At 42.4% G+C, this 24325-nt stretch overlaps 1 protein-coding gene across 1 annotated transcript in view; it reads right to left on the minus strand.

The window, feature by feature from the left end:
• The window catches only part of NOTCH3 (notch receptor 3), a 60065-nt gene that overhangs the window by 30691 nt on the left and 5049 nt on the right, over window positions 1-24325 (minus strand). The window lies entirely within an intron of this gene.

The raw sequence follows: 24325 nt of genomic DNA on the forward strand, positions 1-24325 counted from the left end.
ATAATATACCGTATATACACTCGAGTAAAGTCGACCTGAATAAGCCGAGGCACCTAATTTTACAACAACAAAACTGGGAAAACTTATTGACTAAAGTGGGACTCTCACTCGAGTATAAGCCGAGGGGGGCTTTTTCAGCATTAAAAATGTTTTGAAAAAGTAGGCATAGGGGGGTATTCAATGTCAGGGGCACGGCTGTCGAGCTAGCGCGACAGCCGTGCCCCTGTCCCGTTCTCGGTCAGCTCGCCTGGAGCTCGGCAGTCGGGATTCAATGTCCCGGCCACCGAGCGGCGAGAAGGGGGCGTGGCCGCGAGATGAGGACGGAAATAGACGAGCTCCGGCCGGGAGCTCGCCTATTTCCGGCTTTTCTCGGCAGAACGAGCCCAACAGCTTGTGATGTCGGGCTCGTTCTGCGCAGAACCCCTGTTCAATGCTGTCGGGGAAGACAGCATTGAATAGGACCCCGCAGCCATCTCCCCCGTCGGGAGATGGCTGCGGGAGCTCGAATGACATTGCATACCCCCCTTATACTCGAGTACATATGGTACATGCCTAGGACATATAGTTTTCCATGTGAATGCATTTTTCTATATTTTTCTATATTTGAAGCCTCGTAACTAAACAATATATTTGCTAAACTACCTACATGTCCTCATACTATCCCTTCCCTGGTAGAGCAAATGAAGCCTCGTAACTAAACAATATATTTGCTAAACTACCTACATGTCCTCATACTATCCCTTACCTGGTAGAGCAAATGGGCACCAACCCAATGAGAAGCCTGCACATTATCTAAGGTGGGCAGATACTGGGTTTGTAATGGCAAAAGTTTAGGGCACAGTGTCTATTATATTTCTATGGGTTAGCACTGCTGCATTCCACCCTAGCCTCCACCTGATTATATAAAGGGATAACTGTATTAAATGAGGTGATACAATAATTCCCCCCCCCCCCCACACACACACACACACACACACACACACACACAAACACACACACACACACAAACACCCCACCCGGCTACCACTAGGCTTCACATAGCGGAGCAATCCAATTGTTGCTCCATTTAGATACCAGTTAGCTAGGAGGATGATATTTCTTCTCGCAGCCTCCTGAGGTGCAACAAGAAATATGTGCAAAGTCTGTGCTTTAGGCACCCAAACTAAAGCCTGACCACCTTCACCAGGACTTTAGACGGGATGTATTCACGGATAAACCCTGTTTACTTGTGCGGGGGTAGAACGATAGTCACCTGGTCAGGGCAACAAATTAAAATGGTCAAGATGGGCATCCAAAAAAAGACCCCAAAACTTATGACTTGCCCCCTTAAAGTCTACCAGCCAGAGGAGGGAGTCCTTTTGGTTAAACCCTTAAAATGTGTGACCGGTACAATTACTTGTAATGAATGAAAGACATTTCTTTATACATAAAAAAAATAAAATACAGATAAAGAAAATCCCACACATACTAATGGCATAAAACACTCATTCCCTCACCAAGTAGTTACATCTAACATTACACTAAAATGCTAGTAACTTGCAATAGTCATAATATCTGTACAAGTGCTGTGGATCAGTCAACAATTCATTTGACAATAAGAAAATATTTATATTGAGTAATTGCACAATTTGTTTTGTTTTTTTATTAATTAGAGATTCTGGGGATTAGAATCCCCAGTACAGCACATGCCATGACATTGTGCTGCTTGCAGAAGGCAGAGTAATGTGTGCGAGTCGTTTCTCTATTACTAATACAACATTAATAAAAAGGCAGTAAACTTGCGGTGGAACAGGGTTAATTAGACATTACAGTATTACTTTTTTTTTTTCTGTTTTGATTTAGGGTGGGGGACCGTGGGAATGTCACACCTCCTCGGATTATTTACGGGGATACAAAAATTACGGGCGGGGCTTCGTTTTGTGGTTTGTGTTAACCTGAAATCCTAGACACATACCTGCTATTGAAATAGGACAATGCCTGCGTCAGGCCCATTGTGATCCTATTAGACAAGGGTGCTGTTACTCTAGCCATACATTTCTGACAGGGGTTGTGCCTTTAGGACCAGCCTGTAAATGTTTCTACACTGGACATCCTACACCGACTGCTCAACACACACTTACTACAGTACACCACCAGCTTCACTCTGAGGCACCATATACAACCTCTCCGCACCAGGTTATTGGAAATATTTTGAGGAAAAAAAAAACTTATATAAAATAGTTGGACACAGATACTTATAATGTCATTTTACATGAGATAGACCATGTTCGGTGAATGGCAGCCTCCTCATTGTAAAATCAACAGCACTTTACGGATTTTATAGTCCTCGCAAGCAATTATACCCAAACCATGGAAGTACACTGAAGTTACAAATCCTGGCTCTATTATGGATATCAGACTAATGTACACATGAGCACAGATTATTGCTTGGTACACATTAGAGACCAGGGGTGGGCAGTAAGCAGCCATCCAGCTGTTGATAAACTACACATCCCAGCATGCCTTGCATTAGTTTCAGCATGGGCCAAATAGCAAAACTAAGGCAAGGCATGCTGGGATGTGTAGTTCATCAACAGATAGAGGGCCGCCAATTGCCCACCCCTGCATTAGAAGATTATTTTTAAAGGATATGCAGGAGAACTGTCAGTAATGATATTCTCCTGCATATTGTTTAGTGTGTTCGCACTATATCGTTAACTATGTGCGCTCCTGCGGGTTGTTAACCAACCATATCTGTGATCTGTACATGAAGTAAAATCCTGACTGTGAGGAGAAAGCTGCTGCACAGAAGAAAAAAAAAAAAAGAAGAACACGCCCCTTGCTAAATTGGGAGAGAATTACGAATGAATCGCTTATCGGTATCCATTCACAAATCTATACGCAATTCCCGAAACAAACATTTTGCAATATGCGCAAATGTATGTGTGAGGCTTCCGCTAATCTGCGACAGAGATAGGCTAGAAGTGGTCATCCCTGACTTCACAGAACCTCCTCATAAACACCTGGGCATGCCTGCATTTTCTCGGACACACACAGAAAATGTCAGGTTTCCACTCCCACACAAGCTGGCATCCAGGCAAAGTCTGGCTTTTTTCCCCTTTGCGATTCATGCGTTTTCGATCACTTTTTCCACTCGTGCTTGCACGATTCAATTGGCATACATGCACAATTGCTAGATTTGTGAATTCTTTGAGTAGAAACAGAGGGCCAGATGTACTATGCTTGAAATAGGGTAAAATGGAGAGTGATACACAGCCAGCCAATCAGCTTCTACTTGCCAAGTCATAGGCTGTGTTTGAAAAATGTCAGAAAGGAGCTGATTGGTTGGTTGCTTATCACTCTCCATTTTATCAATTTGAAGTATAGTGCATCTGGCTCCAAGTATGAATTAGGCCCTACACCGTCAATGACAGAATGCTCCTGGATTTTGCCGCTCAATGATATTGTTAGCAATATCATATAATGTGTATGAACTTTATCATTTGTCAGGGAGAACAGCCAGTTCAAGGGAAATTGTTGACTACACTGCATCGTTTGCGCTGTTGTCTAATGTGTACCCAGCTCTACAGCACAGGTTGAGTATCGCTTAGCCATAATGGATAAAGGATCATTGTGTATTTCAGAATATTTTTATATTTCAATTATGTATCTTGAGGTATCTTTTATTTATGTTGTACAAACACAACAAACACATGAAATACACAAATATATTTTATTTGTGCATGAAACCAGGTTTGTGTAATATCCCAGGCACGGAATTTGAATGCTAAGCAATCACTTTATGGCACCATATTTAGTGCCAGTCACAGATCATGTCCCCAATACTGCTTTTAGCAACAACAAAAAAGTACATTCTGGAAACTATAGTTTTTGAAATAATTTGGATAACGGATATTTGGCTAAGGGATACTCAACCGGTAATACAATAGAGTCCGTATCGCAGATGGGAAATTATATAGCGTATAAATAAAGAAGCGGCAATGATGGTCATGCGTCACCTTGGAAACGTGTCACATTTTAAATCCTGATAAGTATTTTTCTAATTATTCACCTTAAGAAATTATATTTGAAGTGGTTTGCATGAGCAGAAGTCTGCAGGCAATGGTTCAAGTACCAGAGTTAAGAGGCAGCACGTGCTCGTTTTTGTTGCTTTTTTATCTAGCCTAACAGAATAGGTAACATTGGCACCCGAAACTTTATATATAAATGCTCATCAGAGTCAAAGGGCCTTATTCTAGTTCACTCTTTCTGACAAAATCCTTTTTAGATGGACAAAACCATGTGCACTGCAGGGGGGCAGATGTAAAATGTGCGGAGGGAATTAGATTTGGGTGAGTTATTTTGTTTTTGTGCAGGGTAAATAGTGACTGCTTTATTTTTACACTACAATATAGATCTCACTTTGAAGAAAAACCCCACCCAGATCTAATTCTCTGCACAAGTTACATCTGCCCCACCTGCAGTGCACATGCTTTTGTCCATCTAAGAAGGATTTTGTCAGAAAGAGTGAACTAGAATAAGGCCCAAAGTGAAGGAGATTGGTAACAGTGTGGCACAGGAAGGATAGCCACTGATGCAATGGGAAACATTTCTGCAGTAAGAGCTATACGGAGCGCCAGGAAAGAGATAATGCAAGTGGGTAAGAGATATAGGAAACGGCCATGGCTGTACTGCAGTTAGGGGGAAAGAGGAGATGGAAAGAGCGTGGTCTGCATTGAGAAGAGTGGGGGCGATGCGAAACAAAAGGAGTGAATGAGCCAATTTATCATACTTTCTGTAGAATGTATTCTTCACTTGCTCCCAGTGTGCTCTGCCCTTTGACCTCCAATGAAACACAAGAGACTGTCTGTGGTAGCAGCTACGGACCACATCCCAGGTTCTTCTGCATGCTGATAGGCTCAGCTGGCAGCATGCACAAGTGTGAGGCAAGGCTTACACCTTACAGGGACACGCAAGGAGGAGAGTGAAGTCTGAGGTACAGGAGGAGGACCCAAGGCAAATGCATGGCACAGAGCCGAAAAACAGAGGGGGAATTGGAGAGTCAGAAAGGGTGGGGGATAGGGGTGTGAGGGCTGCAAGAACTAGTCTCGAAACAGAGCACAAAAGAAGTGAGTGAGCGGCAGTGGCCAAGAGGACTCTGGGAGAATGAGGGACAGAATGCAGAAATGCAGGTGGAGGAGTGAGCACTGGGAGGGGAGGGAAGGAGGAGAGGAGAGAGAGAGAGAGAACTGCTAAACTGACGACTTTCACTGTGACAAGAAGGATAAATGAGGGAGACACAATTAGCACATGCTTGCCAACATTTTCAAATAGTTTCTGTCAAGAGATGGTGCATCCAAGCACGTCACACACACCTTGCAGCCATACAATCTCAACCACCTTTGTGGGAATTCAGTTTAATATACTTTTTCCAGTCTTAAACATTGCACTATTCTGTAAATCACTGTATAACCCCCTGACCAAGAAAGGAAATAAAAAAGTGAAGGGACATGCACAAGGTAGGCCTAGAAAACGCGATGCAATGAGTAGGCACACTGCACAAACCTCAAAATTTGGGACAATGAGGGCCAGACATTGGCATTGCTGTAGCTGCAAAGCATTTAATTCATGGGTCTTCAAACTGTGGCCCTCCAGATGTTGTGAAACTACAAATCCCAGCATGCCTTGCTATAAGGGAGTGTTAAAACTGTGGCAAGGCATGCTGGGGTTTTGTAGTTTCACAACATCTGATGGGCCACAGTTTGAAGACCTATGATTAATAGCTGTAAAAGGAACCAGATAAAACAATGAAAACTACCATGCCAATTGAACACCACAGCAACAGAAATGTATTAAAACCTGTGCGGTTCCTCTTCCCTGCTTGGGGCGTCGCTCTCTGCTGTGGTGCTTTGAGCACAGTGTGGTCTGTATATTAGCACTGATAAGCAGACCAGACCTGTACTAGAAGCACCACAGCAGAGAGTGTGTATGAAAACCAACATATATGTAGGTGTTGAAACCCCCATCCACTAATTTCACCCGTTCCCAACTGAACGGGCCGAGAAATCCGCCCAAATCCTGGCTGGTCGGGGATCAGGGTTCGCATGCAATCCATCACAAGATTTAAAGGACAACTTATGATCGATCGCATTTGACCCTGCTGCCCAGGAAGGTTAGGGACAGCTTGCGGGTTATCGGCTGGACATACACTGCTGTGAGAAATCGCATTGGTGTATGCCCAGCTCAAGAAACAATGCTTTAGAATGTCACCACTATTTACACGTATTCTATCACAACACACAATCAAATAGATCGGGAACAAGTCTCCAACACTAAGAAATTCTTCCTCCAAAGTAAAAGTTCTTAAAGTGTATATACACAGTGCAATTAACGGGAGCGATTTGTGCTCCTGTGCACATCACATCGCACAGCACAAAAAGTATGTACTGCACGTAATTTTTGAACTAGATCGCAACTAGTTCAAAACGCACAGTGCTTTAGCACATTGCATGCATTTTGAAGTAGATGCAATTCGATCTAGTTCAGAACGCATGGCTCTCATCACACCATTTATAGGCGGCATAAGACAATTGATTGAAACATTAAAATAGGAGTGTGCACCAGTATAAGTCTTGTATAGTAGTGGTTCTCCCAGATGAAGAAGACATCTACATAAAGCAGAGGAAGATATTACGCCAGCTGGACCCATAGCAGTGAGAATGCGGCCTGCCTTTTACTCACTATGGAACCAGCACACAAAATGTCTGACTCTACTGAGTTGTAGGAAATGGTTGAAACGGCCAGCCTGGAATTGACCCATCACATTGTTTCCGAAAAACATCTGATAAATAACAAAAGCTACGTAAAAGGTTTTTTTTAATTAAGGTTTTTTTAAATGTATTTTCTTAGAGACTTTTCTGCTGAGCTTTACACCCCCCCAGGCCCAAAACTTCACCTCCGTATCCAGCACTTCGCTCAGGGAAACCGAACTCCCTTCCTGGATCACATTTCACACATTCATTAACTGTACTTTCAGCACATTCATATAAGTGTTCTTTAAGCACACTAGCGTGCGGGTGGTGTCTGGAAAGAAGGGGGAAGTGAAGTTTCTGCAAGAGGAGGGCAAAAAAAGCTACATTCTCCTCACACAAACTTTGATATCATTTATATCAAGAAAATATTGACGTTTCTCAATTTCCAGGCACTGCATTCTGCAATCTCAGTTTAAGGAGAGAATTTACCTATTATACACTTCTCACTACAAAGAGAAGTAAAAAAAAAAAAAAAAAAATAATAATAATGAGGGAGATTAAAAGGATGCAAAAATCGAGGGAAAAATATCTACCTATATACAGTACGTATAAAATTAGGAAAGTATTTTGCACCTTCTATTTGTGACACACAACACTGTGGTTTCTAGCAACTAAGTTCTGCCTTCCTAATAAGATTTTGTGGGTTTCAGATCAGCCATCTTAAGCCATAGAAAGGTTTTGTTTTGTGTGGGGGTTTTTTTTCCCTGAACAAAATCAACCATCTAAGACATTTCACTTCTAGGTTTTATTAGTTTCCTTATTGAACTTTCAAAGTAACTGCTTTTAACATCAGCTAGCAGCCAAAAAAACCTGAAAAAAAGAGAAATATAAAATCTAAAAAAAAATTAAAAAAATCCCCTACATGCAATGGATTTGTTCCACAAGAAGATTATACTTCAGCTACAGAATTTGGAGGTTACAGCTTTGTACTGTTCGGCATTTGCCGCCCGATCTTGCAGACACAGCACGTTGCAGAGTTCCAGGTCCATCTTGGGAAGGTTTTTCCTCTCCCACATCAATTTCAATAGGGTCCTTTCTTCCCCCCAGCCCCTTTCCCCTATACCCATGGTCCTCATTAAAATGCCAGAAGGGGAGAAAAAGGGCTTTTAAAAAAGTCATATATAAAACCCATCCTCTACTCCCTGAGAAATCCGAGTCCCTCTCTCCCCTCCTCCTGCTTTCCCAGACAGGCTTTTATAGGGGAGGGGAACATTCCCATAGAAGAAGGACGTGTGTATTGTTCCCTATCAGACTATGGAGGGGGCTGGAATTAATAAGGGAATAGGCCTCCGCATCATTTTAACTCCATGTCTGCCAGACGCATCCCACCAGAAACTTGAAGTCTTATTCGGCATACCTACTTGAAAGATTTAGTAGTTTTTATTCCCCCTGCTCATGTATGTCAAGCACTCGTATAAATACATTTTAATTTTTAACTATTTTAAAACTGATGATTCAGTGCTTTACTTGAAAGATGGGATTAATCAATCAACAGGAGAAAGATCGAGCAGTAAATAGATTAGTTTGCTAAGAGTTTAGACGGGATTATGAGAGTCTGGTATAAAAGAATAAAGGATTTTTGTGTAAACCAAGTCTTCATGGACGGGCCAAGATCTAGGGAAAACGTGCAGCTTTATTATAAGAATATATATATATTTTTTAAAATCCATGACCACTATATAGAGCGCTGGTCACAAAGTGTAGTAAGAAGACAACTGGAGTAACATTATGAGAGAGCAGTAAACCATGACTATATATATGGGCATTGTTATTATTGACGCACCAAGGCGATTGCATTAATATGAAGATATCATTCGGGTCCAGGTGAGGGAGGAGTAAGGGGCATGTGATGGAAATAAGGGTCAACAAGCAAAAAGGTCACACAGAGGCAGTGGGACAGTCACAGACCTGAGGAGGTGTAGAAAGGTCAGGGGCAGGGTAAACATTGCTGACATGAGAAGGTAAAATGGATGGGGTTTCACAAGCACCAGACACATGTGGACAGACAGGAGATGCTCGAGAAAAAAAGCGCAAAAGTCTAGCCGCAAAAGTTGGTTTTGGTTTGAGGTATTAAGGGTGATACCTCCTGACATGGAGCATTTGCAAATGCAAAAATATGTAATTAAAAAATCAGCAAACGTCATGGGAATTGCAGAGCGCTAAAGCCGGCCAGGGCAGTTATTGTGCGCAGTGTTCTAAACGGTCTCCCCTCAACAAAAGGTCCAGGGACATTTTGAAGAGCTGATGGCTATGTCATTATGCTTGATTTGCCCCCATCCCACTCCTCTCATTGATGCATTTATGTTGTGATAAAACAATACAGGGCGGAGACATCACTAATGAGCTTCTATCTGTGAGGAGTCAACGGGTGACTCGCTTCTCTGCTGAGGCATAAATCATAAACGTGGTGTGGTGTTAAAGCAGGGATTAGCAATAAAGCAAAAGCATAAAACACTTCTATTTACTGCAAGACTGTTGCATCTGCAGTCTGTACTTCATATAATGCAGTGCGACACCCAGTGGAGGCAGCCATTTTGTGACCTGAACAATAAACGTTACACTACAGTGGTGGAAGCCACACAGCTATAACTATATTTTCTCTGCTATATAGCCATGTCCTTATATTAATATTTATGTCTTAACAGATCCCATGTGGTTCATGTGCAAATCATTATAGCTTAAGTACGAATATTACATATGTCCCCGGTAAACACATACAGCCAATAAGCTTGTGTTTCATGGTAAAAGCAAAACGAAGTAATGCTGGTACATATCGCGGGAGAACGATATTAACCGTACACAACCGTACACAATGGCCGTTCATAACAGTCAGCGACGACACAGCACCCCCGTATCGTTAGCACATTGAACAATATATACGTGATATTGTTCACTATATATCACCCAGCTTATGGGTTACTCTAAGCAAATGGTGGATTCCACCTAAAAAGTTATATAAAGGGCTCTAGATATTTACACATTCTATTAATTCAAAGAAAGTAAAAAATAAAAAAGTAATTTTTATGCAATTTACTGTGAAAGTAACAACAGACCCTAAGTAGCACCGGGGGTATGGATGCAGGAGACAAATTCCAATATGTCATTATAGAATATGAATGCGGACAACAACCCTCAAAGACAACTTAAGGCAAAAATTCCTCTCATTCCTCTTAATGGAACACCCAGCTATTGGATAAACGTCACATCAGGGCCGCTGGTAATACGTGAGGAAGTTCACACTTACCTGCTCTGAATAGGAGTCAAAGTGTGATTGCTACTGAAACCATTCCTATTTCAGGTATAAAACATTTTCCATTGGATTACAGGGAAAGACCAAAACTATGGATGTTATTTTGTAGACCAACATATTCCGTTCACAAGTCGTGAGAAACAAATAAGTGAAAATATACCATTCTCTAAGGGGGGATGTATCGTCTCGGAGAGAGTTTAAAATTAGAGAATTTGCCAAAGGCAACCAATTATCTTCTTCGTGCCATTTTACAGATGGTGCTAGTTAGTTGCTATGGACAATTTTTCTACTTTGTCACGAAGGCTTGATACAACTCCCCAGATATCTTTTGTAATCCTCAAATTACAGGTGATTCACTCATTATAACTTAGAGAATGTGCCCGCACTGGCTCCGGGAAGTAGGCATCTGGGTCAGGCAGCAATTACATAGACACAATGATAATGCTGGGACTTATCTGAGAGACATACTACAGAAACACTTGTCTGCATGGAGGGGGCCTGAAGATCCTTGTTTCCTATGATTCCCAATACATCGCTTTTTCAATTGTGCTGGCACATCCTGATGAGCTGCCCTGTCAGAAGGGGGTCATGTGATATAGGATGTGGTGCGGTAATATTCCTGATGTCACAAAATATATGATGTCAGATCTTGTAGTGCAGCGGTCATAATATATGTACCGTTACATCATACTGGGCTGTGGCAGGTTCACAGAGTGTGTCCCCAGCTTAACTCTGCATACAATGTCCAAGATTCCAAATACAGTCATGGAATGGGAATTACTATATTACATTCCAGATGGACTACGCATATTGGATCAACTTATTCAGGGTATGAATAAAGCAAATCAGGAGTAAGACCGGAAAAAAAGTCATCTGGTTTTGGAATTAATTGCATGTGCACTGCTTACAACGGAGATATAAATGAAGAAAATCGCTCAATTCTCTCATAAATGTTCTTTTCTGTTCAGCTCTATAACACCAGAAACCCACTGACACAAAACTCTCATAGCCCGCCAGCCATCTCCACATCAAGCTGCAGAGCGCAATCAGGGTACAATGATCCCACCTAGCAGAGAAACGACTTTGGTGGAACTATTTACTTGTCCATGCCAAACACTTAGCAAGGCTGTAAATAATACACAAATAAAAAGTATTCAAAGTATTGTGACACAATTGCAATTCGCAACAGGAAAGCGGTGGTTGCACAAGATTCAGAGTTCCACCCATACCAGTGACAGCAGCAGTCACGCACTGAGGTAAAATTAATTACAATTATATTTTTTGACACAAGAGTTTAATGGTTGAAGGCTCAAGGCTTACACTTAATAGGACTTATGATTGCATGTTTCCTCTGAACACAGTGAGCAGGATGCTAGGATAAGCAGAACACAGGGCCGTAAGCAAGTCACACTCCTGATAAGATTTCGTGTGAACAGGATGCATCAATTTGCAGCACTGAATGTGCATGGCGAACAGCTGATTTTGTAGTGTTATCAGCTGCATGTGAAGTGGGCATTAAAAGGCATAATATAAACCACACATACATACATACACACACACACACACACACACACACAGCGTAACACTTAGATTAGGGTTATACAAAAACAGGGGGATTGACATATAAAATGCAGTTTAGTCACTAAGGGCCAGATGTAGAAAGCTATAAAAAGTGATAGAGTGGAGAGTGATAAACATCCAGCCAATCAGCTCCTACCTGTCATTTTTCAATAAGGTAGTAAGGAGCTGATTGGTTGGCTGGTTATTACTCTCCATTTTATCACTTTATGCAGTTTGATTAATATAGCCTTAATTCAGTAAAGGTCCATACACACTGGGCCCAGCGTGGATGGACAGCGATGATGTCAATCATCGCTGTGGGGAAAGCTGCTCAGTGCATACACACTGAGCGGCTTTTCCCCTGCCCGGCGCCGACGGAGGGGGGAGGACGGCTTTGCATAGCGCAGTGCTATGCAAAGCTGTCCACAACGCCGATCATCTGCTGGTATAACCAGCAGATGAGTGGCTTTCCCAGCGATTATGCGGGAGCGTGCAGCAGTGCTCACCGCTCATCGCTGGGGCATACACACTGGCCAGCTTTTCAGCTCAAAGTCGCCCAGTGTGTATGCGCCTTAAAGCTCAAGTGTGTGTGAAAACTATGTAAACATGTCTAGGATGGGCTTCTTTATAATATACCTACAAATTCAATATACAGGGGGACATTTATCAAAGCCACCATGCTTAACTGACTTTGTCGTAGAGTCTATTAACATGGCAATCTGGGCATAAGATAGACACTGAGTGGCAAGTAATACCCCTTTCACAATAAGCTGAGAACCCAAGTTACTGTCGGGAAAGCTGGGGCGACCCAGGTACTGGCTTGGTGTGAAAAGGGTCAAAACACACTGTACATTCCGGGTCCTGACCAGAGTTGGCAGCAGAGTGAAAGGAAGAACCTGTATATAAGACCATGGGCAAACTGAAAAGGCTGCTGGTTGGCAAACTCAGGATCGCTTGGGGTGAACATCACCCCTCCAAAGTGTCCGGTGTGAGGGTCAACAGCCTGGAACCATGCGGCAGTGCAAAAAAGGTATATATATATATATATATATATATATATATATATATATATATATATATATATATATATATATATATATATATATATATATATATAAATAAAGAGGTGCACTCTATATACTCTCTTTGCACATATATAAATGAAGCCCCATCTCCGACCTGCGTTGAAACCAGGCCTTCAGTGTGATAGGGACGTAATAGTAGCCAAGCTATAACGTTTTCCAGTCATGAGCATTTCATGTCAATGTAGCCAAATAAACATAATCAGAGACTAAGTCAATGAGGAAAAGTTTATTGGAGCATTGTCTCTTGTGTCTGTGCAGCCAGTGGGAATTAATATTGAGGGGGCCTAGATGAGTTGCCATGGCAATCAATGCTGAGCGGTGACTGAACAAACCAAATGTGGGGCACCCCATGCCACATCAGAAGAGCTGGCATTGGCCAACAAGCTGGATCTCAGCCAAGCAGGACAAATGCATTATTTTCATGCTCCGTTGCTAGAAGAAAAAAAAAGGGGCATTGGTGCCATGGTTTAACAAAAAACTTTTCCCAAAGCATCGTCTTCTCAATGGCTGAGACAGCAGCAGAGAGAACGCTTTTCAGGGGCCCCACCACACTCCTAAGGAAATTAGTATCCGGAACATGGAAACCGATCCTCCAAATCTGCCAGCTTAAGAAATAAACCAGCTGCTCCCTGGCATCATAAAGACCTGTTTTACACAGAATCTGCTTATATAACCGCTGGATACTTAACCAGCAAGATGTATCTGAACGTTATTTAATCACCAATGAACGTCCATTTACAACCGCTGTCTTGCTTAAATTATAAACAAAGAACGACGGAAGAAATGATGTTTTAGGCACTGAATTGTAAATCATCCAAGGGCCTATCAGAGGCGTGAGGAGAATCAGTCCACAGTACAGTACACAGCGCAGTGTTATTTACTAGGTTAAGGTAGTTCTGCTTTTTTTTTTAATATACATGTTATATACCCATCAATCAATAGTGAATTCACCATTTGTATAAAAAGGGTCAATATATTATTTTGCTTTTATTATATTTGCCCAGAGAAAGGGGAAGTACCGCTCGCCAACTGGTTTTATTTCTCTCCTTCAATGTTTTTTGTTCTATTTTTCAAATGAGATGGTGCATTCCCTATCTATCATTCTGGCGTCATTGTACTCAGAGATTTTTAGTAGTAGCATATATTAGTACTAGGACTAAGGGATATGTAAAGTGTAGATTAACGGAAGAATGTTAAACTTTTTGTTTAGAAAAAGACCTCAATGCCGACCAAATCTACTTGTTTGGCTCAAGATGCCCTAAAATTCAGTGGTGAACCCCTTCAGAACCATGGTAGTATGGCACCAAGAAGGGATAGAGACTGGGGTAAAGTTGTGGCGTCACCCATAGCAACCAGATTCTGCCTATTATTTTCTAGTATGCAATAGAGAAATGATAGACATATCTCATTGAATGCTATGGCCAGCATGACCGCTTCATTTTAAGAAGCTTTATCACTATGACATAAAATTCTTGTATGGAGACACATATCTGGTACCTAAAGGCAGCCCGTATGTAAATAGTACCAAGGTTGCAACATCAATGTGGTCAAGTTGACAAAATGTCCACTATGAGGAATGGGAAGACATTGTCTGACGTTCTTTCTAGTTGAGTCTGGCCAGTCTGGGATTCCAATCTGCAGAATGCAGTTTATTGGTGTATCCCTCTAGAAAAATAAAGATTGTGCAGGATTCAGGTCTTACATATGGCATGCAACGTCATTGGCTAGCTGAGTAATCCGGATGCTGCCTCAGCTCCATTGCTACAGCCAGGAAATCTCAGTCTGAAGACGGAACCCTGGCACTGACCTGACTCCACTGTGTGAAATGTGGCCCATCACTGCTGCCTCCCTCAATGGTTAAAACGATCACCTGACATCCTGTGCATGCGCAGTTTTCTGATAAGTCAGAAAGCTTTGTTAAAGAACCTATACCGATTGGAACCTGAAATAGTTCCATTGTCTGCTCCATGTAGCCTTGATCTACATCAGTAACACATTTTATACATTCATCGTGTTTTATCTGTCTGACAATATGGCTCCTACACATTAACAGCGCTTCGCAAAGGGGAGCCCTACTTCCACTGATGGGTGGGGTTTCCATTCTGAAACAACAAACTGTCTAATACATCACAAGTTTTTCCTCACATCCCATAGAGAGATGTTCAGGAAAGCTTGCAATGCCAGGGCTACCATAACCAGAAGATTCGTACAGTACATATTGGGGTATGGCAGCAATGCCTGGCAGCACATTGTGCTGTAAAAAAATACAGGCCCACATATGAAAAAAACAACAATCACACTTGTCCCCATAGGCAAAATCCATGACTCCCAACAGTTGTGGTTTCTAGACTGCATAGAACATAGTCAGGGGCAGACTACACCAACCCGTATACCAGTGGTAGCCAACTACAGTCCTCGAGAGCTACCAACAGTTCACAGGTGGAGCTAATTACTTCACTTGTGATTCTGTGAGGAGATCTGAAAAACATTAACTGTTGGTAGCTCTCGAGGACTGGAGTTGGCTACCCCAGCTGTATACATTCCATAGGTGTAGAGCAGTGGTTCCCAACCTTTTTTGTCTCCCGTACCCCTTGATTAGGCTTTTCATTTATGAGTACCCCCTCGTGACATTTTAGGGGGCGTGACCTAAAAGGGGTGTGGCTTAACAGGGGCAAGTCATACTGGTAATGACGAGAAAAAAAAAAAGTGCAACCACTTGACCACAATATAAGCTCAGCCCATTCTGCGGACAGCATATAAAATAACAGAACCTTGTCAAATCTCTATTACTGAAGCAACAGACATTCCAACGGATCACGTTAGCCTTCCAATAGTGCCAGGTATGCCCCCACAGTGCCAGAAATGGGAATGCCACCACGGTGCCAGGTATGACCCCCATGGTACTGGGTAAGCGCCCACAGTGCCAGCAATGCCCCACAGTGCCAGCAACAAGTATGCCCCACAGTGCCAGCAATGCCCCACAGTGCCAGCAACAAGTATGCCCCACAGTGCCAGCAATGCCCCACAGTGCCAGCAACAAGTATGCCCCACAGTGCCAGCAACAAGTACGCCCCACAGTGCCAGCAACGCCCCACAGTGCCAGCAACGCCCCACAGTGCCAGCAACAAGTATGCCCACACTGCCAGTAACAAGTATGGCCCACAGTGCCAGCAATGCCCCCATAGTATTTCCCAGCAGCAGCACACTAACCATTGTCCCCCTGCAGTCTAGCTGCCGCCGCTGCTTCTCTCAGGGAAGGAGAGTACAGCACACTGCGTATCTCTCCTTCCTTCACTGTGACTGGGCTGCCCGCCAATCAAAGTTCGCGGGCCGGCTCCTGATTTATCTGCCGGCCCGCAAGCTCTGATTGATTGGCGGACGGGCGGCCAGTCACAGGAAAGCACACTGAGGGGTAGGAGAGATGTGCAATGTACTATCCTCCCCTCCAGCAACCTGTCTGACTGCCGCGGCCGCCATTACAGGCCAGGCCGGGCCGCCGCGTACCCCCGAGCGGGTGTACGTGTACCACAGGTTGGGAACCACTGGTGTAGAGGAGAAGCCGCATTCACAAAAAAATAAATATGAATATGTGAAAATGGTTATTTTACTTGCTGCAAGAAACTAGATGCTGGGGTTTCTACATACAATAATGAGGACATTAACACTTTGGTCCTAATTCAGAGTTGGGAACAAATACATACAATAGAGCAATTAAGGTCTTGGCAAAACCATGCAGAACAGCAGGTGGGGTTGTTTTAAAATATGCAAATAGATTACAACTCGGGAATTGATGTGTCCTAGCTTAATTCCATATTGCAGCGTAAAAACAGAGTCCCCTGTTCTATGCTCACTACACACAAGAACTGATGGTATATTCTCAACAGGCCAACAAATAAAACAATTAGCACCCCATCTTTACACATGAAGGTAATGTGGAAGATCCGGTCCAGGTTTTAGCAGAAACAAAACTGATGTGATCAGGGTTGGGCTGATTAGCAGCACCTGTGGCTTCCTAATAAAAGTGTTTCCAGGGCAGAGGGTCACTGCTCTTGGTGGTGGAATAACTGCCCAAGTGATTAGCTGGTGTGTGGGCTGCGGTAGGGAGCACTGGAGCATTCTGAAGAGAGTGTACTGTGCTGTGACACCTGTATGCTGCACTGCTGTAACCACGCTTGCTTATGCTGATTACCTGGTAAGATGTTTATCTGCTACAAAATAAAAGGCCAAGACTTCATCTTATCCAGCGTATGTGAGTCCTTGTCACACATGGTAAAAAGTAAAGCTATGATATATTTTTAACAGGGCTGGTAGGTTTAAAATAAATGTTTTTTTTTTATGCTGCATCTTCATAAAAAAAGGCTCATACACTAAAAACTAGTGTTTGCATTCAAAATGTTTAATGCCGATGGCATGCACATTGCTGTGTGTGTGTGTTTCTCAGAAGTGCTTCTGCATTTACCTTTATATTTTACTATTCAGATTTAAATAATCAGAAGTACTAATGCTTAACATTAAATGGTTATTCATATTTTCAATGTAATCTATTCGGGTGTACTTTGTATGTTTCAGTTTGTTTGTTATATTTACATATTTCACATGTAAAAGGAATGAGGACGGTAAAAACTGATCTTATTGAAAGCTGGAAAAAAAAAGGATTAAAGCGTAATAACTTTGGATTGTTACTGTTAGAAAGTTTTATAATATTGTAGTTCAAGATTTTTAGCAGCATTCCATTATAACATTAATGCAAACAGACCTTTTATTTATCTTTTTCCCCAACCCTGATTCTGGACAATGTGGTTTTTGTATTGATATTATTAAAGAACATTATATTCAATGGATCATTTATTGCACAGGATTTAGGAGCAACAAAGAAAAAATGTAAATGAGTCCAACATTGCACTTGTGTCACCAAAGGCTTTCTATCAAGTGCTGTCATTGCTATATGACAACGTACACTTAGCCACCCAGCACAACTTGCCAAACCCCCAACAATGTGAGTAACAGGAATAATGGCTACTCTGGTGCTAGTTCTAGTAAAGTACCCAATATTATCTGAGATGGCCAGGGCCCATGGAGTAGGCGAAAACTAGTGCCACGTTACCCAGGACATCATAATGCGGGTGACACCCAGTGTCAGTAAGGTAGTGCCGCTTATGCTGTGTAAGGTAAGGTAGTGCCACTTTTGTAAGGTAAGGTAGTGCTACACTCAGTAAGGTAGTGCCACTTATGCTGTGTACACATGGTGAGGTTCCCTTGTTATTCGACTTATAGTGTGTACACACAGTCCGATTTCCTTTCCGATGTTGACGATATAGTCAACATCGGATCGGAATCGGATGCAGATCGCAAGGGTTTTAACCCTTGCGATCCCGATCCGATGCGCATTCACGTATCGGAATCCAGAAAGTCTTGGCTGCCTTGTCTATATAGTGCAGATCTGCACTATATAGTCAAGATTGGATGCAAATCGGATGTGCCTTAAGATCCTATCCACGATCCTATCTGATCGGATCGTGGATAGGATCTTAAGGAACATCTGACCGTGTGTACACACCATTAAGGTTCGAGTGCTATGCAATCTTTGCTAACTCTGTACTATCGACATACAATCTGAATCCGATTTGCACTATTTAGTCATTGCTGCCCTGTCTATCTGGGTTTCGATTTGTGCTGCCACGGGAGCGCGTGGTAAAAACCTGTGCGATCTGCATGCAAGATATATAGTCAAAATCTCATGCTGATTAAACCCGTGTGTACGCACCATTAAGGTGTGTACACACTTGTACAATTTAGACTATCTGCATACAATTTAAACTATATAGTGCAGATCTGCACTATATAGTCTGTGCAGCCAAGACTTTCTGGCTGCGATACGGGAGCGCGCATCGGGATCACATGGGTTAAAACCTGTGCGATCTAGATGAGTTTTTGACTATATAGTCAAAATCTCATGCACATTGTACAAGTGTGTACACACCAAAGTTGAGTAGATGAAAGTTGAGTAGATGGAGCCCTGTCATTTTTCAAGGGCTTTTCCCTTTGGCAACTGTTTAATCACAACTTCAATCTCCTTCATGGACCATGGACTATTCAAAGGCTAAGGTCTCTGCATCTAAGGAGGGGAGAGGGATAGAGTCCAGGAATGAGGAGATAATAGCGGCTGATGGTTGTGGGATAGAAGTGTCCTCATGAAGATTATATAAATTAGCATAAAGATGTTTATTCTCATGAGACGTGTGTGTGTGTGTGTGGTCAAGAAGGCCTCTGTTGACCAATATCCAGCACTGATATAGTGGATGGATAGACTGCATTCTAATTTGGTTCAGGCCACAAAATGGCTGTTGGCTCTGCAGTAGTAGCTGAGGCATGTGCGTGACTATGGAGGAGACATGTATGATAGCCTTCTAAAAATTGGGGAAATTGACTATGATCATTTTCCAGAATGTACTTGATGCTGTAAGAAACTTATTGGCTGCATAAGGGCAACTTCTCCTCCAAAAGGAGGACCAAAGTCCAATACACACTAGAAGAGAACGTGGATGTTCTCTTTTTTTAGAAAGCCCATTCTGAAAGATTTTACTTTTATCTTCTAGTGCAGTGGTTCCCAACCTTTCTTCTCTCCTGTACCCCTTGATTAGACTTTTCATTGATAAAGTACCCCCTCCTCTCCTTTTGAAATTTGGACAGTACTTAGCAGTATGCGGATCCTTATGCATGTCCTTATAGTAAGAAGGAGAGGAGGAGGAGGAGTATACAGCAAGGAATCATGCCCGTCTGTGTCTAAATACTGGTTGTGTATTATCTCCAGGATTCCCACTAACACCGGTAGGATTAATGCCGCTGCTTCCTCCACCTCCATGGGAAACTCCCAGTGGATTGCTGGTCAGGCATATGACACAACATGGTTTGTCTCCATGGCAATGGGTCTTCTTCAGCCATCAAAAGACCTTTTCATCGTTCGCCATTACCAATACTATTTTCAAGTACCCCCAACTGGTCTGCAGAGTACCCCCAGGGGTACTAGTACCCCAGGTTGGGAACCACTGTTCTAGTGTGTACACTACATGTTGTTAATGACCCCCTCCCTCATCCAGCATGTCTCGACGAGGGAGGTCCTCATTAATGATGGCCATGCTGCAGCGGCAGCACGGCCGGCGCTCCACACAGAGCTAGTATCGGCAAGTGTGTATGCACTTGCTGATGCTGGGCTGCCGCCGATATTGGTAGTTTGCCTAGTGTCTATGGGGCTTTAGTCCTTCCTGTTGCATCTCTGGTCATGCCCTATGTTGGTCACTAAATAGAGAGGGTCAGATGGGGAATGAGGGGAACTTTTTATGCCAATGCTGCAGGCAGGATAAGGCCAATTTGATCTATGTTGTAAACCTTTTATTTTTGTGTCCTTTTCTTTGATATTAGGTATTAAATATTGACAAAGCATCATGTCTTTTATGTTGATTGGCATTTACAGCCAGCCTTCGCTCTAATTATAGGGTAATGTGAAATGATCAAGCAGTGGCTTTTGTTCGAAGAATCTCAGATATATTGGCTACTAACCCTTAGGGGGGGGGGGGGGGGGAGTTCAATTAGCCCTGGTAATTTACGGCTGGGGAAAGAGTGGAAGCCTCAGGCAGCCTTCTTTCCCAATTATGTGATAGGTCTCTTCCACCTCACTCTAAGCCTTGGGTTGACCTGGAATGTACCCTCTATCATGGTTTTCCACTCGCTGATCTTCTGTGGTTACCTGACAACTTCAACCTAATTCCTCTCTGTCCCCTGCTTCTTTTATTGACACCTTGAGCGTATGGGATCTTAGACACTCTAGCCATTTAGATTGTACGCTCCGTATTAGGAATGTATCCCTTAGGGCCTTAGATATGTTATTGTCTTATCTCCATATCTCCTATTGGGAAAGCCTGGGTATTGACTCCCTCACAGGCCTCTTTTCACAATCCTCTTTTCTATCAATCTCTGACCTTAGAGAAAAGTTTCCCTTGGGCCCCTCAGCTTGGTTTAATTACTCCCAACTTAAACGTTGGGTAGAAAAGGTGGGTGGAGCTCCGAAATCTTTCCATAACCCCCCCCCATATTTTGAAGAGATTAACTACAGATTCTTCACGTGGTGCCATACCCTTTTGATATGACTTGACATTGTCCCCTCCGGATTCGCTAGTTAAGTCCCCTGCTCAACTGAATTGGGAGAATGACCTCCACAGCACCTTTACTCTCAAACAATGGGAAACTATCCATCGGTCTTCTTTTTACCTCTCTACATGTACCAATCCTGCTGAGATGCATGTTACATTACTCCATAGATTGTACTTTACCCCAGCTAAATTACATAAAATATGGCCTGCTACCTCTAAACTTTGCTGGCGCCTCTGCAGCCATGAAGGTACTATTTTTTAATGTTTTTGGGGATTGCCCTATTATACAACCCTTTTGGCTTAAAGTGTTTACCCTCATCTCTGAAGTCCTAGGTCTCTCACTATCTCCGGACCCCTCTATGGCTCTATTACATTGGTTTCCTAGCTCAGTACCACAGTCTGCCCGTTACGTTTTAGGCCATATTCTACTATCCGCCAGAGCCACCATTGCCCAACACTGGAAATCCCCTTTCATACCCCCATTTGACACAGGTCTCTAGAACTCAATTTAATTTTGAAATGGAGACCAAAGGTGCCTCTTACTCCTCAGTGCTCTCTTCTCCTGTTATGAAATGGCTCCATGTCATGTCTGTCACAGAGGGAAAGGCAGCACTATCAACACATACCATGTCACAGTCTCAGCCTTCTCCTTTTGATTTAAACGAGTCGCCATATTCAATGTACTTTGCTTATCTTACCTCCTTTGTCTTTTTCTTTGTTATTACTTTAAATTATCAATACCTCTGTACGCCCTGCTCCCTCAATCCCCACTACCCTTTCCCTTTGTTATCCCCCTTTTTTGTTTACCCCCTTATTACTATGAAAATTTGAAATAAAGATCTAATGTTGAAAAAAAAAAAAAAAAGCTTATTCATGAATAATGGCTTCTGCTGTGCAGAACATGGGTGTTATAAAAAAGATGATGCATAATACACTGGACCCATACAAACAGGAGGGAGACTACAAGAGACTTTCCTGGTGTGGCAATCTGTATATTGTACACCAGAAAACACTGCATGTTGTGCAATGCCAAACTAGCACACAGAAGATGGATTGGCAAAACACAATAGGCAGATTATGTAAAAATATATTTCCACTCCCTGCCATCCGCCAGTAGCAAAACAATGGCAGCAACAACCTCCCTGTCTTCCCAGTATAACACTCTATCTTGCAGACAACATTACACACTGGAGTAGATACTTAAACTTCCAAAAGTAAAACAGCTGGTGATACCCAAAGTAACCAAATTATAGCCATCACTTTGTAGAATTAGATCTGTGGTTCTCAACTTCAGCCCCTCAGCCCTAAAGTACAGGTCTTGTTTCCATGATTTCTGCCTGTGGACATAGGTGGGATAATCAATGACCAGGCAAAAGGATTACCTCATCTATGCATGAATGAAAACATCCATGAAACATGACCTGTTGCGGGTACTCGTGAACCCCTGCAGTAGATAAATGATTACCAAGATCTGATAGCTTGCACCGTTTTATGGTTGTCTATATAGTGCACACATATCCTACAGCACTTTAAAGACATTATTTGTCCATTCAGTCCTTGCCCCAGTGAAGCTTCATTGGTTTATTTTATGTCAGAATTTTATTATTACTCATTATTCACTCAGACTCTCCTCCAGCCTCCAAACTTTCAAGCGTTCCCTGTAAAAACTCACCTCTTCAGGCAAGCTTATATTCAGGACTCCCACACAACCTCCAGTAGCATTTATATCTAATTGCATCCCATCAGGACTGTCTTGTAATATGGTGGGACTGCCATGCTATGGAATTCTATCCTTATGTATCCCTCCTATTATCCCTATAGACTGTAAGCTTGCGAGCAGGGCCCTCCTACCTCCATGTATGTTTGTATCTACCAGTTTGTTTAATCACTGTTGTCTCCGATTATAAAACGCAACGGAATATGCTGCGCTATATAAAAAAACTGTAAATAATAAAATCATCATCCAAGTATGTTTTTGGATGGTAAACAAATCACTGGGGAGAAAGCCACAGAAACATGGGGGACATACAAACACCACAGAGAAAGGGACTTAATGGGAATCTGTGACAGCAAGTCAATGGTTCATCGTTTTCAACCGTCGTGAGAAAATCATACATATATATTGCACAAGGAACAGAACTTCCAACTTTGTGCACTACCATTGATGGATAAAACTTGTCATCGGCCATAGGTGGCTTTTAAACAGTCAAACGACCATTCCCAGAGGGAATCAAACTCGAGACCTCAGTGATGTGAGGCGGTAATGACAACCGTTTTTTAGAGGTTTCCATAAATTTACAACACAAGAAAATTTAAAAAAGCTGAATAAAAGTATAAGAAGAAGAGGGGTTTCTGGGAGGATACCAGGACCAGGGGTACTTATTGACTTAATTGGGAAAACACTAACTTCTGGGAGTACATTCTTTGCTCTCCAGGATGCATTAAACCAGGCATGTCCAACGTTGGCCCTCCAGATGTTGTGAAACTACATATCCCAGCATGCTTTGCCACAGTTTTGCTATTAGAGAATGCAAAAAAATATTGCAAAGCATGCTGGGATGTGTAGTTTCACAACATCTGGAGGGCCAACGTTGGACATGCCTGCATTAAACGATATAGATTTTTAATTAAACGTCCAGCAAAGTAAATGAGCATTCAGCCATCTGCAGAGGTAACATTATTACTTGGAATGTCCGAATGCAGCAAAAGAAGCCACACACAGTATACCACTGTATTGGCAGATCGAACGTATCAGAAGACAGCAGTAAAACATGCCCAGTTTTTCGTGGAGATTCAATACAAATTTCTATTGGAAAGACTTTTGCGCTATAGACAAATATTAATGTTTCCACGACTTGGCCAGAAGTCAAATATTTGAAATCAGATGCACTGATGTCAGTGGGCCGGAGAGCTGCTATTTTTTCCATGCTCCACTTCCTGAGACGTTGTGCTGCACATCGCCTGCCCCAGATATGGCAAAAATCACTAAAAAAAGTTCTTTCCCAGAGGACATAAAGCAAGGGGAATTAAAAAAGGATTTATACATAAAAAAAAAAATTAAACAAATACAAAGAAGGCATCGTTTATCAGGAAAGATTATACTGTGCCAGATATTCCGTAGTGCTGTACAAGTGATACTATAATCTGTGACATGTGCATACAAACCAATGTTTATTTACAAGCTGGTACAATTAGCGGGACTGTTTCCTGAGAGTTTATAGTTTAAAAGCGTTGGCGAACAGGAACCTTGGGCAAGGTATACAACAGTCCAAACAAGTGCACAACATATCAGGAGAGGGAGGAGGGATTCAATTCAGGGTAAATTGCTGCAATGCTGGTATATATACACATACATACATACATACATACATACATACATACATACATACATACGTCACCAAAGACAAATGTTTTTCATGTCCATATGAACTTAAGCTGGGTACACATTAGAAAATATGGGCAGATTTAGACAGGGAGATATTGGGTAAATGT

Source organism: Crinia signifera, chromosome 4 (assembly GCF_055691185.1).
Source record: "Crinia signifera chromosome 4, ASM5569118v1, whole genome shotgun sequence".
Taxonomy (NCBI): domain Eukaryota; kingdom Metazoa; phylum Chordata; class Amphibia; order Anura; family Myobatrachidae; genus Crinia; species Crinia signifera.